This window comes from Ictidomys tridecemlineatus, chromosome 5 (assembly GCF_052094955.1).
Source record: "Ictidomys tridecemlineatus isolate mIctTri1 chromosome 5, mIctTri1.hap1, whole genome shotgun sequence".
In the NCBI taxonomy this organism is placed as follows: Eukaryota; Metazoa; Chordata; class Mammalia; order Rodentia; family Sciuridae; genus Ictidomys; species Ictidomys tridecemlineatus.
Window position 1 is genome coordinate 75,498,790 of NC_135481.1, and position 16,463 is coordinate 75,515,252.

The window sequence follows — 16,463 nt, forward strand, 5'->3', positions numbered from 1 at the left end:
GTAAAAAGCACTTTATAGTCAAAAACCCTTTTGTACGAAAGGGTTGAGGACTGAAGAAGAAAATATATTTTGAATTTATTTTATCAAATTAGAGCCTGTGGGTAGGTGTAGGAATTCTGTGTGCACACTACTTACGGGTACAGTATTACATGCTGGAGACATAAGAAGGCAGCACACCTGTCCAACGTCCAAGGGAAGAAGACAGGTCAAGAACTGCTTATAATAGATTATGGGTACAGTGCAGGGAATCTTCCAAGTGACATCTAAGCAAAGTTGTGTAGTATGAGTATATGGTAAGGAGAACATCTGGAGAAGAAAAGTTGAATGTGTACAAAGAAAAAAGAATGATATCTAGATACTTGTTCTTTTATGTTGTCCTAATAACCCAAGACCTATATACGGCCACATTTTATAATATTAATTGCTGTCATTTGTTTCTTGGCTTTCTACCAGGCTCTGCTCCAATCTGGTTTCCTCATATCCTGTCCACCACTGTACTGACCCTGTCCTCTGTAACTCTTGCTGAATATGAACGAGCTGGCTTTCCCTCCAGCTATCTCATTTCTCTCTATTCCTGTGCTTCTAGTATTCATCAGAGCGTTTATATCTCACTCGCCTTAGCTTATGCTTCTCCAGACTTCAGAGAAAAGACAAAACTTTTGAGTTTTATTGCTCACAAAAATAAGCAACACCAAGGTGGGGTAGGGTGGTGCACGCCTATGATCCTAGTAACTCAGGAGGCTGAGGCAGGAGGATCACAAGTTCAAGAACAGCCTTAGCAACTTAGTGAGACCATCTCTCAAAAAAAAAAAAAAAAAAAAGGCCTGGGGATGTAGCTCAATGATAACGTATCCCTGAGTTCAATCCCCAGTACCAAAAAAAAAAGCACAACACTCCAAATCACTATGCTTTGAAAACACCAATAATCTAACTTCAAATTCTTATTATTGTGATGACAACCCACCCTCTAAAGAACTCCAACTAATGCTGAAAAAAAACTGCTAGAAAATTTGCATGGGCTATAATTTTTCAACTCTTTAAAGGAACAAACTCATAAAGGATCATTGGCAAATTGTATTCAATAATAAATAAAATAAGGCATATATAAAGTACCTGGCATGAAAACACTTGTAGGTATCTATAACATGTACTTTTTTGTCTATAAAGTTGCATAATAAAACACAGACTCTGCTAATTTCATTAGGGATCTATTAAGCTAGCAGGACTCTAATACACAAACGGAATAACTGTCTTCATCAACAGCAGGAGGACAATTTACCATAAGAAGAAACCATTTAGATGGCACAATTAAGTTATATTTCTTCTCCTTTTCTTCCAGATAAATTAAAAAGATGAGCATTAATGTTATTTATGGCTTTCAGAGTTTTCCCTTATTTTCTCTTTTTGCCTAGATTAACTATCACTTATTGTCAAGTCCCCTCTATGTATCAGACACTCTCAGCTACCTATCCAACAACAATTGCTCCTCTCCTCCTTCCTCAGGAACACTGCCCCAGTCCAAGCCCCAGGAGTGGATCCTGATTCACCTAGCCAGTCACAGTCGTTCCATTCCCCCTTGACATGGGATTTTTTTGTTCCTCATGAGACAAAAGGGGAAGTCTAACAGAGAAGTTTCTATGGTTATAAGAAGAGGTAGAGAAAAGCTGGTTGTACATCCCATGGATCACACTGGCTGTCCATGTAACAACTGAAACTGTAGCAACAATCTTGAATAATTGTAAAGGAAAGAAGCCAGCAGAGACAAGACATAACCTAGGTCCTTGATAACTCATAGGTATCCCTTAATGAACTAAGCTTGGAGCATACCTGCCCTCCAAGATTTGAAAAAAAAAATCCTATTTAAGAATTTTGGATTTGGGTATCCCTGTTTTCTATGTCAGAAAGCATTAAAACCAAATAATACATTCGATCTACAAACATCATCATTGCAAACTCTTGGAAGGATAAAATTGGGTATAGTAGATTACTCATCAAACTTCTCAGTACTAAATAGAGGGAACTTAGCACTATAGAATGATGAGGTCTCTATAATTTATTATCACAAAGCAATACAGACAAATCCAACCCATTTTACAGATAGGTCTTCAAAATATAAATATTACTATACTGAAATGTTTTAACTTTCATGACTATGTATTTATATATACATGTACATATACATATATAAATATAATGGAAAGAAGGAATATGAATTGCCAAAAATACATGAAAACATGTTCAACATCTCTACCCATCAGGTGAATGCAAATCAAACTACACTGAGATTTCATCTTACTCCATTGACAATGGAATTAATCAAGAATATAAATAATAATAAATGCTGGTGAGAATCGCAAGGGAAAAAACACCTATGCACTATTGAATTCATACAAATTGAATTCATACAAACACTATGGAGATCAGGATGGCAGTTCTTCAAAAGAGTAGGAATAGAACCTTCAAATGTCCCACCATACCACTCCTTGGTATTTATGCAAAATATATAAATAAATAAAGTCATCATGCTATAGTCATACAAGCATATCCATATTTATGGCAGCACAATTCACAATAGCTAAATTATGGAACAATGCTAGGTGTTCATCAACACATTGATAAACAAAATGTTTTATATATACATACACACACATATATAGACACATTATATACACACACACACATACACATACACACACACACACACACACAAAATGGAATTTTTACTTATCCATAAAGATAAACAAAATCATGTCTTTGCAGGAAAATGGATGGAACTGGACAACATCATGTTTAATGAAAGAAGCCAGACTCAGAAGGTCAATGGACATACGTTTTCTCTCATATGTGCAGCTAGAGGTAAAAGAGAGAAAAATGGCAGAGGGTCTCATGAAAACAGATTGGTGTAAAAAAAAAGCAGATGGAGGAAAAGGAGGAAAGCAGAAAAAGGGGGAAGTACAGGGGAATGGAACTGACCAAACTTTGTTATGTGCATGTGCAAAAATGTCACAATGAATCCCACTATTATGTATAATTATGATTCACCAATAAAAATTTTCAGAAAATAAAAGAGAAAATCATGCTAAGTAAGATAAACTGGACTCAGAAAAAAAGAAATAAAGGGGAATTTTCATAAAAATAGAAGGAGATTAGAAGAGAACAGGGGTCAGGGTAGGGAAGAAGGGAGAAAATTAGAAAGTCCTGGTGAATGAACATGACCGTGTTATGTTATGCGCATGTATGAACATATCACAATGAATCTCATGATTACATATAATTATAATGCATCAATAAATCTTAGGACTCACCAGGGTAATATGAAATAATGTATATGATGATGTTCTGGCACATAAAAAGCGATCAATGCTATAGGCCATCATTATTGTGCTTACTTTAAATGGTTTTATAATTTCTTAAAGAGAGACTTCCCTGTATTTATTATAATGAGCCCATTTTCCAACCCCTAATGTTTCATTAATATAACAGGATTTTGAGTCTAATACAGAATAAAATTCCAAGGATTTACTGAAAGAAGAGCAGCAGAAACTATTGCTCTTTGAAATTCTTACTTATCCTTACTGCTTATAAGCTACAATGTTGTAACTGTGGCTGTTGTTATTTATAAGGAAGTCATGAAATACCAGTGTTGTGATGACAACATAGGGAATTCTGAGGGTCTGGTAGAAAATCTCTCCACCAGAGAGCAAAAACACCCTGAGTAGTGATCTAAGTGAGAGCTGGCAGTGCTGGCCTTGGCTTTGCCTCTGTAACCGTTACCTCTCAGATCTTCCTATAAAATAAAGAAATTGGGAGAGACCATCTTTGCTGCCCTTCCGAACTCTCAACACTTCATCAGCATTACACAGAGACAGGATAGATTGGGTGTTAATCAAATCCTAAGAACTGGGCTAGGTTCTTTATGTACTAGTTCCCATACAACCATTCCAACAGCCCTATGGGGCAGTTATTCTTTTCCTCATTGTAATGATAGAATACTCAGGCTAAAGAGGTTGGTGATTTTCCCAGCATACCAGCTGGAATGTTTATAATTTCCTATTTCAGATCTCTTATTTCTAGTCACCAACCAATGGCTATGTATAGAACAAGTCAGAAACATGTCATGATACAGCCTGGTGTGTTACTTTGCTCTCAGAATTACAGGCACCTGAGCAAAGTCTACATATCTTCCTAAAGAAAAAAAAAAGAAGAAGAAACTGTAATTATGCCATGTTTGTCAAGCTTGGAGTAAAAAGCTTCAAGATCAATTTTCCATTTTAAATATCCTTTCTTAAATCAATGTATTCCAAGTTTGCCTACCTAGAAATGAATCTTTGTAATTTTTTACATCATACTTTATATGTGTATCTGTTTTTCTATAGTCTCACCATAAATTCCACACATGGTTCTTATTGGTCAATGACAGAAAATTTTTGAAATAAGTAGTACTGTATATCATTTGATTTTATGACTTTTTTTCTTGTGTTTGAAGTTTCTAGTTCACTTAGCAGCTGGACGTCTAACACATATATCATTTTATTTTGAAAAATGAGAGTCTATTCTAGACAACACCCACTTGCCATTCTAATAGACAGAATTACTGATTATATATACCCTTCTCAGCAGAAAGAGGATACACAATTGCCTCCCACGACTGTGATAGCAAGATGGCAGTTACAATTGGCACCTAGAGAAACAATACATAATTGCCATCCACTACACTAACAGAAGAAGACGGGGAGAGTACAGGCACAATAGCCAAAGCAGTAGAATAAACAACCTCCGTCCTTATTTTGAGCAGAAGGGAAAGAAGGCAATTTACACTCAGAAGTACCATCTCAGGAGAAATCTTTTATTGAAGGATGACTCATATTATGTCTTTTACAAGCTCCTTTTGCTCACTCTCCAGAAGAAACAGGAAAAGGTGAATATAAAATCCAAAAACAAAGGGGATTAAGCCAGCCCACAGGCACCAGGAGAACAAATTATGGTAACTTTGCTAGTGATAATTATAAATGACTTTATATATAGTGAAGTTTTGGAAAGAAAGACATGAAATTGATATTTCCTTTGGAAGTTTATTTTTTTCCTAGAAAATCATATTTATAGCCATATTCCATTATCATATGTTGGTGGAGAATATACAATATAGATGGCTTAATAATATGGGTGCTGGGCTACAAGTGATTCCTACTTCCCATTTCAATGTACAGATTTTAAAATGCTTTTTATCTTCACATGTCTCAGTAATATTTTCATGTTTAATATCACATTTCTCCAGGCATATAATTCCTTCCCCTAAATTTGTTATCAGTATTAGAGAAGAATAAAAAGGGGGACTTATTTTTCTACTTTTATCAATATAAATTTATATAGATAACAATCTATTCTTGAAGAGAAAGAGAGAGAGAATGAAAGATTCCTGCATTGCTGATTGACAGCTATGGGCTTGGCTGAGTTAGGATTATAGAGATATTTTTATACAATGTCTGTGATTATTCTTATTTTTGAAAAAAGAAATGAGTGAGAAAAAAAACACACAATACTTCCAAGTCCCTTGAACACAAAACCCAGTCAAAGCATGAGCAGAATTGGTATTAGTGTTGTGTAGCCTCGGAAAATGTAACCACATATGTGCTCTCTCAGCAGTATAATCCATAAAGGAGGTAGTCTGCACTATCTGCAGAAGCATGAATTGTGCTGCAAGGGAGCAATATTTTTGAAGTTACAATGTTGTGATGTTTGTGGCAGGGCTGGCAGATTGAATAGGTAGTAAAAGCTCACAAACAGATAGTAATGTTTCTTTCCTACAAAGAAATCCATATAATGAAAGAGAATGTGATATAATACATCAAATTCTTAATACTCCAATGACTCTCCCTATTATAAATTTAACAAGTATCTTTGACATATTTTTATCTGCTTTTGCTTCATGTGTTTGGGTGGATGTGGGTTGGGGGGGGATTCAGAGTTCACTGTTACTGAAAGTAAAGCTCCTTATGTATCTAAGAAAAAGAAAATCAACAGCAACACAAATAGAAGATTATAATGCATTTAATTTTTAAATTCATTACTATATATTCTGACACTTTCTTCATTAGAAAGTCTTAGTTTCAGAATCCATAAAATAAAACATTCAGCATCATATATATATTCAAATTCCCAAAGGAACTCCACAAGAGACCAGTTTAAATAGTAGCAATAATCCCTGCCAATATTTATAGAGTACCTACTGTGTAAAAAGAATGATTCCAAGATCTCTACATGTACACTTCTCACCTAATCCTCACAATAACTCCTTAAAATTATTACTACTGTTTTGAAAATGAGAATCCAAGATTCAAGAAACTAAATTTTCTAAAGTAGCACAACTGGCAAATTATGAAGCAGGCATTAACTTAATTTTTCCAGTTCCAAAACTCATCAACTAATGTACTTACACTGATTTCCAAAGTACCCCAAACAGGGACAAATCCAGATCTCAGACTAGTTCAACCAGTACAGGTTATGTATAGCATTCCCCAACATGGACATTTATGTTCCCAGACAATGATAATACATATCATTTTGATTTAGCTTAACAAATGTGTTAATAGGAAAATTTAGAATTGGTTAATGGTGTCATATCACTGTAAACTCTTCCATCATGATATCCAGATTTTACTGAAGATGAAAGCAATGGCAATATATGGAAGCATTTCTATACAAAGAAAATTGTTATCTGAGACATGGACCATTATTATGTCCTTGAATATCCCTTAAAGACTCATACAGTCTATTCCTTCCACTTTGGAAAAGAGTTTTAACTCTTAACAACTCTTATATCTTTTTTAATTAGATTGTGCTATACAACCTGTTTTCTGTCTACCTTGGCTGCCTAGAATCTAAGAACTAGGACACTTTTATCAACTATTATTATAGCTTCTGCAGTTTAGGGTTTTTAGTATACTACCTTCTTTCTGTAGATGATGAGGCTGCAATGAACTGATGGGGTGTCCTTCATCTTCATTAGACTTCTTTTTTAGCCCACTGGTTAAAAATACTGCTGCTTAGGATTATACTCCCACAAATTCTGATTTATTGGTTTTGGGTAGATTCCAAGAGTTATCGCTTCTATTAAATTGCAGATGAGTCTAATGTTCAGTCAGGGCCTAGAACTTATAACACAGACACCCTGATCAGAAATTTAACAAAATGTGCTAGGATTGCTCTAGGAATAGTTTTAGCTGAGAACAAACCATCAGATGTCCACTGTGTTGCTAACCATCTTGTTTCTGGGATTGTTAAAACAAAGCATCCCAGAAAATTCTAAATATCAATTTGCATACCACCATTCTTCTATATGAGGAAACTACAGAACCTAAGGGAAACTTCCTTTTGGTAAAGCAAAGTATGGATCATCAACTGCCCTCAATGCTCATTTTGCCATAGAGGAGAAAGGGACATTCAACTCACGCCTTCAGGGGAAGAGCACTTGAATGGTGACCTACAACTATGTGGGAAGTGGTGGTATTTTTTCATGATTTGCTGAATCACTAAAGCTATGAGGAAAGAGGGCGTTTAGGTAAAAGTAGGAAAAGCTGAGAGAAGAGTAGCCAAAATTTCTAAAAATCTCTTTAATCAAGTGGACACTCAACAGTTGATGAGGACCCTAGTAGCAAGTCTTTGGTAACAAGATAACTTACTGTGGAACAGTGCACTGCAAAGTTAAGCAGAGGATCAATACCTATACTGCAACTAAGAGTCAGAATCTGGACTCTGGCCATCATATGGAGTACATCGGTGACCAATATGAAGTGAACAGCAAACTCACTTCCCACTGATCTGTGGTCACGTATATATAGATAGTACAGCTACCCATTCCACCACATACACAACACCACTCTGGAGAGGTATGGGAAAATAGACTCCCTGCAAAAGAGAAAGCTGGCCTTGCAGATCTCTTCCTCCAAAAAACTATGTCCATCCCAACTTCGCTGAAGTTAAAACTGATCTTATAAATTGGGAAGTGGCTGATATTTGACTAAAAAGAAAAAAAAATCACAGGATTAAGCCGATATTTAAACTGAAATGAAGCAAAACATAAGTCATCTTCTTAAGGAAGGTTAGGTGATTCAAGTCCAAGAGCTGTCCTTGGAGAACTTCATATAAGAACTCTTCACATGTGTGCATATGTAAGTGGTGACTCTTCAACCAAGCTTCTCCATCTATGACACTGTCTTCTGAATTTGGGGGCTCTTATTACTCATGTTTTAAGAGTTTGAGATGAGTTGTTTCTAATCCTTCAATTGAAAACTGCTTCAAATTATTATCAAAAGGTCACAATATATAAACAGCATTCTGACACCTATTTTGATCAGCAATGATTACCAAGATGTGTGACTAGAAAGCATCTAATAAACGTAACAGCTCATTTACTACAAGGATATATTACTGTTATTACTTGGGATCTTACATGTAATAAGACACTATATCTTTGAAGTTCTATTTCTAAGTAGTCAAAAGCTCAGTTTCTGGATTTAGAAACATCTGTGTTCAAAGATATGTCCTTCATCAAACTAGCTGTGTGATTTGGTAGGTATTTACCCTAAAGTGTAGTTCTTCATCTATAATCAGAAAACTGATGGGCACCTATCAGGTTATTGTAAAAATCATAATGAATATGAGAAAGCTAGCATTCTGCATAGTAGTAAGTGCTTAATACAGCAATAATCCAAAACAGGAGAAAACAGTTTAAAAAAAAAGTAGGAAATGTAAAATTTAAAACACTAGTAGAAGACAGAAGGAAAAAAAAAATGGGTCTCTTAGTCTTCACTGCTTCTGTAAGCCATGTTAGTTTGCAGGTCACCTACTATCTCCATTCCCAGTCTACAAACTAAGGATGAAATAAAAAAGTATTGTAAGAAATAAATCCTGTGATATCCACAAAGTGAGTAACATGGTGCTGAGTAGAGGTAGGCCATGGTACTTGTCAGAATGGAGCTCTTTCCCACAAAGTTAGGGGGTATAGAGCTATAAAGTATCTGAATTAAAATGTAAATGTGAGGTCTTAATTATTCAAATGTTCAGTGAAAGTCAATTATACTTTCATTAAAATGTAAATACACATTTGAGTTCCTGCAGGGGTATATTACTAAGAGGAATGGGCTGCAGAAATACAGGGAGAGGAAGAGTGGGATCCTTATGACCAGATGATAGAAAGGAGGAAAAAGATCAGGGGTGGGTGCTGTACTTAGTTGTACTGAGAGAGAGAGAGAGAGAGAGAGAGAGAGAGAGAGAGAGAGAGAGAGGGGTTTAAAAAGTAGAAGCTACCAAGGATGTGTTCAAGCTGACTGGGAAAAAGGGAATTAATTTGATAGAAATCAGAGAAGCAAAGAAGTTAGTTCTCGGGCTGGGGTTGTGGCTCAGCGGTAGAGCACTCTGGGTTCGATCCTCAGCACCAAATTAAAACATAAATAAATAAATAAAAATAAAGGTATTGTGTCCAACTACAACTAAAACAAATATATTTTTTTAAAAAAGAAGAAGTTAGTTCTTCTACAGGAACTAGCTCCTCTGAGAGCACAAAAATATGTTGGCCAGCTTGAGAACTCAAGAATTCAGCCTGGTTGCCACTATATTCCAAGAGTTAAACTGGAACCATGACCAACAAAGTCTCAAGACCTCAGAGAAAGAAAAGAGGTTGTAAGTAATGAATTTCTTAGGGCTGCTATGACAAATTACCACAATGAGGTGATTTAAAATAACAGAAATTTATTTTCTCACTATTCTGGAGACTACGGTCCAAAATTAAGGTGTCAGCAGAACCACTCTAGCTCTGCAGGTTATATGCGGAATCCCTCCTTGCCCTTTCTAGCTTGTGGAAGCTGACAATCCTAGGTGACTTGGATTGTGGTCATAGCACTCAGATCTCTGCTGCTGTCCTCTCAATACCTTCTCCTCCATGAGTGTATTATTCTCTTCTCTCTTTTATAAACACCCTTGTCATTGGATGTAGGGACTACCTGGGTACTCCAAGATAATATCTCGAGATCCTTTACTTAGTTATATCTTCAAATATTCTTTATCCACATCTGATTCCAGGGATTCACGCATGGGTATATCTTTGTAAGGGCCAGAATTCAAATCACTGCAGTCCAAAGATTTACGTCTGTCTTGTGTACAAAATAAACTCAGCCCATCTCAACATCTCTCAAAGCATCAGCCTGTGGTAACATCAATGGTGAATACAAAATCCCATCCAATTGTCATGCACTGAAAAGTCACAAATCTCATCATCTAAATCAGGTATGGTTCTAACTTTATGTATGATTCATCCTGAGGCAAAATTCTTCTCTATCTATGGACCTACGAAATTGAGAAATAAGGTATCTGCTCTCAAGACACAGGGGTAGGAAAAGCATAGGATCACAGTTACAGACAATTTCATTGCAAAAAAGAAAGAATTGGAAGGAATAGAGAGGCCTCATATTCCAAGGAAGCTTGGAATGCATCAGAAGACATCCTATTAGGCGTCAAGCCGTCCATGCTCACAACGAAATTCCTAGTAGTGGCAGATTTTGCAATTTGAATAAGCTGAAAATTTCCCAATCATCAATTACCATTTTCTTTTCCCTCAATAGTTCTCTCTTCAACTTATCTCCTTCCTTTTTCATTTACTATAATCAAAAAGAAGAAATAGGCCACACCTTTAATACTTTGCTTGGAAATCTCAGTTAAATATCCAAGTCTGTGGCTTACAGTTCCATTTTTATAACCTGTAGCACAAATATCACTTCTTCTCCTGTTCATAATCCCATAATTCCAGTTCATTTCCTTCAAAGCTCTTAGCTGAAATGCTTTTGTTCTTGGCATTACAGGCATTCGCCAAGATGATATCTGCTCCTCATTTCCTCTGAGCACTCTGTGGAATCTTGGCCTTTTGAATCCTGAGCTTCAAAATTCTCTATGATTCTACCCATTATCCAACCATAAAACCACTTCTACCTTTTTTTGACATATAGTACAGCAGCACTGTACAAACAAAATCTATTAATTATTTTCTCTGACTGTTATAACCAATTATCACATATTGGATGTCTTAAAACAACAGAATTTTATTCTCTCACAGTTCTGAAGGCCTGAAGTACAAAGCAAATATCTAGGCAAAACCACACTCTTTGTGGAAGCTCTGAGGGAGAATCTTCACTGTCTCTCCAAATTTGTGATAGCTGTCAGCAATTCTTGGTTTCCACTTTACTGCAGTCTCTACATCTATTTACCCATTGCCTGACTCTCCTCTTCTGCCACATCTCCCTGTGTGTCTATAATTAGAGTATATCTGCAAAACCCACAACCCTCGTGAGAAAAAAAAAAGGTAGGGCAGGCAAGGGTGGGTGATTTGTAAATGAAGAGGAAATAAAACAGCAAATATGTAGTTAAATCAGCCAGTGATCAGTGGTGTAGATGCTTGACCATCAGGAAAAAGCACTTGTTCTTTTTTGCATCTTACCTCCATTCACTCACTGTTGCTATAGACCATAGCAACTTTCAGGTGTGCACTTCGGCCAACAAGTATGTCCAACATGTGGATATCAGGAAAGGGCGGTGGGGGGCGGGGGACAGCAAAGAAGACATACTGCACTGAGAAAAGGCCTGGGACTTGAGAATATGTATAATGAGGCAATATTCCTGCTTAGGCCCATGCCTTGTGACAATCACCTAAAAAGCTTAGGAGATTTTTTAAAAGCCAGAGAAAGGGAACCCTCCTGGATTGATAGGCTTTCCTCTTTTCATCATATTATTATCAGTTCCTAGATAAGTAACTTTCAGAATTCCCTTTTAACATTCTCTCAAACAGAATTGTGCCCACCACATACTACCTGCCCATGGAAGCCCCCACCCCCACCCCATCCCCCACACACACATACACCTGCTGGCAGATGGCTCTGTCACTCAGGTTCTCAAGATACCACCGCTCTGCTCCTTGGAATTTCTAAAATCAGACTGTTGTGATTGGTAGACTGCACTCCATGCTTCTCTGACTAATGATCAGTGTTCTTTAATGAAAATTGGAAAACAGTATTATCTGAGGAGGAAAAACAGTAAACTCTAAGAATTAATAAGAAAATTAATGCCTAAATGACCTGGAATCTTGTATTTATAAATAAAAGAAATAGTTTTCTTTCAGACCACTGGAATTTCAGTCTAGCATGGGCTTTTATGGTTAATTTATAAAGCTACTAAAACAGAATTTTTCCAAGAAAGCAAAAGAACATAAACTCAATTAAGGTAACATAGTCATCTCTCTTAGTATGTAAAGCAAGTACATCAAAAGGCGACCAAACAGAAAGATGAAGGAGCAAGGTCACATCTTCCAAAGGCTAAATTAAGATAAATTTCAAAAGCTCTCTTCTTAACACCTTGCTAAAGAAAATTACATTTCTTTCTACTATATTTACTAGAGTTGTTATGCTTCCTGCCTTTAATGACCAACCTCTTTGACCATGCTCTGCTAAAATCTCATAAAGATGAACTTCAATTATAAGCACAGCACAGTGCCAGGGTTGCATAAGCTAACTGCAGACAGCTGTCCGGGGTACGATGCCTAGATGAGGGAGCCACCTCTCTTATTTTAGCTCTGCTTTAGGACTGTCCCCGATTGAACTGACCAAAGAGTAATTTTTTTCTTTAACATCCTTCTTTTCATCATCTTGTTTTTTTTTCAATCCACACAGAAATAAGATAAAAAGAGCTAAGGCTTCTAGTCTTTCTGTATTACCCTGATCACATTAAGTGACCTTGGCTAGCTGGTTTCTAATGTTTCTGCTGCCTGGCACAAAACAGTGGGACATTTCCTCCCTGCAGAGGCAGTCCCACAGCACTTGAGGCTGTGGTGATTGGTTGTCCTGGTAAGTATTTTATCAGCTCAAAATTTTCAAGGATCACATATGCAACACAAGGTTACGATAGATGTCATTACAGAAATAGACTCAGATTAAAAAAAAAAAATCTCAGTACAGAATTAGAAGCCTTTAATCAGAGTGCTCATCCTAAAAAGGAAACTAAAAAAAGCAAAACAAAACAAAACAAAACAAAAAAACCCTAAGTCAATAATGTCTATAACTTATCAAATATTAGCTATCAGTTTAAATATTTTGAGTTATTTCAAATACCTGCCAGCATTGCTGACCTTGTATTTCAGACCTCTCTCCTTTATTTTCACCTATAGGCTGATGCTACTGGCCCCTGGAATACAGCAGATCACCTTACAAATCTTTTATTTAATTTCTTTACACTGCTGCTTTTTTAAAACCACTCACGTTAAAAATAATAGAGTACAAGCTAACACCACTGAAAGACTAGTAAAAAATATATAATCAATGATGAGATATTAATAACACTTAGAAATCCATTTTAAAACATCCTTCTTTAATAGCTCAGTTATCATGATTAAATTTCCTATCAATCTGAGTTGATTTCTATGTGTCCTGCCATCAGCCTGTCAATATTCCCTCTGATGCTGCTTCCTCTGAACTCCACCCCAAATATCCAAAAATTTAAGAGGTTTTCAAAAAAGTGCTCCTTTATTTTATTTTATTTTTTTTTAATTTTTATTGTTGGTTGTTCAAAATATTACATAGTTCTTGACATATCATATTCCACACTTTGATTCAAGCGCTTAGAAGAAAAAAAAACATGATAAACTATTCAATTTCTTGAAATATTCTTCTGTTGGTAAAATTTTTATTATATGAAACGTTAGTTAGATCACCATCTTCTAAAATTAAACAGTTTCATTTTAGTGAACCCATATTTGAAAGGATTGAATTTAGTAGAGAAAGAAGAGTGCCCTGGGCCCCTATCCTTTTATCCTCTCTGCCCTTAATATTTTGAAAAATTTGTTGGGTTATTGTGAAGTTTAAGATTAATTTTAGCTGAAATTTAGGAGAAATTTGAAATGTAGAGAGTCAAGAAAATATAAGAGTCATCACTTCTCGGTGACAGATATGAAGGACCACACCCAAGTCCTGGTTGAATTCCCACTACTTCTCCACCCCATGATACACTGGGGATTAACATGGGGATAGCATTTTCATTAAAGAGTGTGACTATCCTGTGGACAGAGTAAGGAAATATGATTTTTTTATAACTGTACAAAGAATAATTGTTGTAACCCCAATAAGTAATTAATTTGACCTACCCAGAGGATAAGGCCCAATACTTACAATTCTGAATACCTGTTGGTGATGAGACTCTAAAGTGATAATTATGGTTCCAATACCATCTTACACTAAGCACAGTATTATTCAAGCTCAAAGTTAGATCTCAATGACTAAACAGAAGAATAAATATTTCCAACTCAAATTGAAGGATGGGACTTCATAAGTTTATTCTACAAGCACTCAGAAATGGAACCATGGACTCCAGGCCACACATTTTTACTTTGAAGATCAACTGACAATAATGACTTGTTGGCCCAACAAACTTTTGTAAACTTTGTGGGGATAAAAATATCTAATCTATTTGGCTTCAAAAGATTGCTAAGGCAAATAGTTAAGAGTTTTATTTTTCTACTCCAGGAGAATTTACATTCCATTTCCAAGTTTATTCTGTGTCTATTCAGTGAAATATTGACTATGGCCAAAGTCACATACCATTTCCATGAAGACCAAAAGTTTTGTCAGAGTTTACCCAAGAAAAATGATGGTAACATAATCCATTTAATTCACTTAAAACCACAGCCTAAGAATCCTCACACCTTAACTAATGTGTTTACCTCTTTTACTTACTTCTGGATGAAATACAAATACTTTACAAAAAAAAAATTGTAATTCTGTAATGTATAATCTCAAGAGTTATTGGATTCTAACCAATAACTTCTAATATGTTATTAATGTATGTCTTCTAATATGTTATTAATAAAGGTAAGAGGAAAATGGAAGATTAATTACATTTAAATTATATAACAGTCTCTGAAAGAATATTCAACATTTAAAGCAAAGTATAAGGCCAAATCAATAAGATAAAATTCAGAATTGCAGTAATATATTTTATAAGCAAAGCTGCCGCAGTCTTGGGGGCCACCAGAATCAGGAGGCACCACACACCTTTGTAGGTTCAAACAGCAATTCTTTATTCCCGCTCTCACACTGCCTCCACACAGGTCCAGGGGCAATCGCGTTCTCCCGTCTGCCCGCACAATTCACCTACTCCATGAGGCTATCTCCAAATCCCATTTTAATCTCACGAGAACTCAACGGGAACAAGCAGCAGGAACACCCTAATCCCAGCAATAATCTTCAACCTCTAACTTCCCTAAAACCCATTATCTTAAACTGGCAACGCCTTAAACTCAAGGAGCCGGTTACTTCCTCAAACCTGATCAGCTCTAAACCCGTATCCGCCTTGGTCCTTGAGCAAGGTCACCTTATTAAAGCATGCATGCAATGTCCCATCGAATGTCCTCTAAGCAGCATGGGGTATGCTTGGCAAGGAAATTTCGATGCGTCATTCCTACTTGGTAATGGCCCTCAGCACAAAGCATAGAAGATGGAGGACACTGAAGACACAGACATTTTGACTTGAACAACATGACTAGGCAGTTCCTTCTCTGTGATTGAATATCAATACAGCTTTTTTTAATTCAGCACTTCTTCACTGAGAGGTATATATCAATTGAGGAAAGAGCCAGATGCACAATCCCACATCCAGAGAAGACAAATCTTTCCCAGAGAAAATAAATCTTTCCCAGAGAAGACAACATTGAATCCTTTCCTAAGAATGTCCATCTAATGTACCTTTTAAAATAATGTTTCTATTAAACAGGAAGGAAGCATTTTAAGTAATTTTTGAGTCAAAAAAGGAAAAGTAGGAGGAGGGATATTGGATGAAAATAATCAGCTCCTTGTTTCCCAAACTTAATTAATGGTCTATTATAAGAAATCAACTCAATGTTTGCCTGAGATCTGCAGGAAGCACTGAGAGAAGGATGAACCATCTACTGGTGCCCAAATCACTCTCTCTGCCTTACCTGGGCCTCGAGTGAGTAACTGCCATGCTGAAGGGTGATTATATAGCCTGAACTCAGAGGGCCTCTGAATTTCCAGTCTCCTTCAGGATAAGGACAGGACCATCATGACATTTCCATCTAAATACCAGAAAGACTATGGTAAAAGCAAATATGAAGGAAACTGGAGGGAAAAAGCCCATCTGCATAAGACTACTTAATTTCATCTCAATTATTAGAATTTCAAAATAGCTCAGAGGAAGCAGCTTAAGACCACAAATCTCTAGTGGTTATGAGAAATAACATTTCTTAAAATTTAATAATACTACATCAACTTGACTTTTCCAATTTACTTGAATCACTGTTAATAACCCAGTTTTATTTTTAACCAATCGTTTACATTTGATTGGAGAAGGTTTATGTTACAGAAAAGGGAAAAAATCATGAATAGAGGAGTTGTTCTTAAATTTGGGATTATTCT